The sequence below is a fragment of the Zootoca vivipara genome, chromosome Z1 (assembly GCF_965207765.1).
Source record: "Zootoca vivipara chromosome Z1, rZooViv2.hap1.1, whole genome shotgun sequence".
Lineage (NCBI taxonomy): Eukaryota > Metazoa > Chordata > Lepidosauria > Squamata > Lacertidae > Zootoca > Zootoca vivipara.
Genome location: NC_142583.1, coordinates 3,446,067 through 3,449,295, shown reverse-complemented (window position 1 = coordinate 3,449,295; position 3,229 = coordinate 3,446,067).

Sequence of the window (3,229 nt, the reverse complement as noted above, 5' to 3'; positions counted from 1 at the left end):
AGGAAGTCGTGAGCTCAGAAATACAAGAACTGAAGAGAAGATTATTAAGCATAAAGTCGGAGATTTCAATTCAAAGTATAAGGACACTACAGCCTGGAACACAATATTTAAATATGCCCAACAACTTTCCATCCCAAGGAAGGACATCGGTCCAACACTCGGATCTCTTCCTAAGTGATAGCAATGAAGAGGAAGAGCCTGGCGACCATGATAATCCCACGTTAAAAGGTAAAGGTAAAGGGACCCCTGACCATTAGGTCCAGTCGTGACCGACTCTGGGGTTGCGTGCTCATCTCGCATTATTGGCCAAGGGAGCCGGCGTATAGCTTCCAGGTCATGTGGCCAGCATGACAAAGCCACTTCTGGCAAACCAGAGCAGCACATGGAAACGCCGTTTACCTTCCCGCTGTAGTGGTTCCTATTTATCTACTTGCATTTTGACGTGCTTTCGAACTGCTAGGTTGGCAGGAGCTGGGACCAAGCAACGGGAGCTCACCCCGTCACAGGGATTCGAACCGCCGACCTTCTGATCAGCAAGCCCTAGGCTCAGTGGTTTAACCACAGCGCCACCTGGGTCCCACGTTAACAACTCCCAAAGAACTTCAGGTCGCTGATAGACTCTTGATACAAAATACCCAGGCGGGTCCTTTGCTTAATACTCCCAAAACCCACGAAGACAACCGTTCCTCCCCATTCCATCTTTGGCAAGATAGGACAGATGGAGTTCCTCAGCAGGAAGCTGGCTCTCTGTTGGTGAATGATCCCCATTTTACAGCACACGCTTCTTTAATATTCCCAAAGGCCCAGAAAGAGTTAGCAGCCCCTTGGTCATCCCATGAGCAAGAAAGGGATTGATAGCTAGCAGGCCATTGTGGGGCCGCCCTCCTTACATGGGGTGCTGCGGGATGGGCCATACCTATTGGGGATATTTGTCCAGCTGATTCCATACTCCATCATTATACCCCTCCGACCCAAGAGACCTGGCCCAGGGATGACTGGTTAGTGAGGGGATACCAGTCCTTTATAGATGAGGCCAACATGGGGTTTGGGATCACCACCGTTGAAGGGGGAGGGAGGTATGGCGGTGGGGGTAGATTTTACAGGCGAAGGGTTTTGAGATGTGGTGATGCTCGAATCCCTTCCAATCTTCGCCCCATCCCGAGGGACGAGGGTAGGGCGAGCAGGGATTACCCACCACCGTCACTGGTGTTGTGCAATGCCAGGTCTATAGGCAATAAAACCGCCACTATGAGAGACTTTTTCATCTCACTGGAGGTCAACCTGGCTTTCATGACTGAGACCTGGGTGCATGAAGGCGAAGTAGTTGCCCTGCATGAGATAACACCCCCGGGCTTCTCCGTCCTCCACCAGTCGCGGACTGTGGGTCGGGGGGGGAGGGGTAGCGCTGTTAATCCGGGAGGATTGCTCTTTCAGGGCTCTGCCATCACCATCAATCACTGGCATTGAATGTGTTGGCCTAGTGTGGGGCACCAAGGGGGGCTTGGCTGTCTGTCTGGTGTACCGACCACCTAGTGCACCAGCAGCCACCCTGCCGGACCTGCTGGAGGTGGTGGCAGGCTGGGCCTTGGAGTTCCCTAACCTACTGGTTTTGGGGGACTTCAACGTCCATGCAGAAGCCACCCCCTCCTCACGGGTTCCGGATCTGGTGTCTTCCATGGCGACACTAGGGCTCAGTTTGTTTTGGGTCCCACACATCAAGCAGGCCACACGCTGGATTTGATCTTTGGTGCGGGTATAGACGTGATCATGTCCTCAACTGTGGAAGTGCCATGGTCTGATCACTACACTCTGAAAGCCAGGATTGACTTCCCGCCCCTCCTATTTGGGCTCGCCCGCAAAGGCTGATGGATCCTGACGGATTCTGTCAGGCCTTGCGGGACCCTGCTCCCCCTGGCGGCTCATTAGAACAGCTGGTCGAGAACTGGAATAACCGGCTCTTGGCGGCCATCGATGAGATCGCACCTAAGCGCCCTCTGCGACCCCGCCGAAACCAGGCCCCTTGGTTTACTGAAGAGCTTCGGAAAATGAAGCGGGACCTTAGACGGCTAGAGCGAGTATGGCGGCGTGCTCACGACGGAGCCTCAAGAACATCTTACAGGAAACTTATGAAAGCCTATGAGATGGCGGTGAAAGCTGCAAAAAAGTCCTACTTCTCAGCTTCCATCGCATCCGCTAGCTCTCGCCCAGCACAACTTTTTAGAATAATTGGGTCTCTAACAACCCTAGAGGAACAGCCAAATTTAAATACGAATTTGACCCATAGCTGTGAGGCATTTGCGAGCTTTTTTGCGGAGAAAGTCTTGACACTCCGCCGTGACCTCCCTGCCAATTTGGACACAATAATGGAACTGGAGGCCCCTCGACTGTCTTCGAGTTCAGTATTGGACCAATTCGATCAGATACTCCCTGCCGATGTAGACAGATTCCTCCGAGCTGGAAGGCCCACCACTTGCTCCCTGGACCTGTGCCCGTCTTGGCTGATTAGAGCGTGTCCAGATGAGGTACGGGCCCCCCTGGGTGAGATCATCAACTTGTCCCTGGGCACAGGGACTTTCCCAGAGGAGTTGAAGGAGGCAGTGGTGCGTCCACTCTTAAAGAAAACATCTCTAGATCCTTTAGATCTATCCAATGATCGCCCGGTTTCCAATCTTCCGTACCTGGGTAAGATAATTGAGAGAGTGGTTGCCGAACAGCTTGGTAGGTTTCTGGATGAAACATCGGCTCTAGATCCATTTCAGTCCGGCTTTCGCCCTGGTCATGGGACCGAGACAGCTCTGGTCGCCTTAACAGATGATCTCCGTAGACAGCTGGATCGAGGTGGGTCGGGACTGCTGATTCTTTTAGATCTGTCAGCAGCCTTCGATATGGTCGATCACGAACTTTTAGACCACTGCCTTGCCGACGTGGGGATTCAGGGCACAGTCCAACAATGGCTGCATTCCTTCATCTCAGGTCGGGGACAGAGGGTGGCGCTAGGGAGGGAGTTGTCGCTGCGGCACCCCTTGGTGTGTGGAGTCCCGCAAGGCGCAATCCTTTCCCCAATGCTTTTTAATATCTTTATGCGCCCCCTTGCCCAGATTGTCCGGAGTTTTGGGCTGGGTTGTCATCAATATGCTGATGACACCCAGATCTATCTGTTGATGGACGGCTGCCCTGACTCGGCCCCGGACACACTCACCAGGTGCTTGGAAGCTGTGGCTGGATGGCT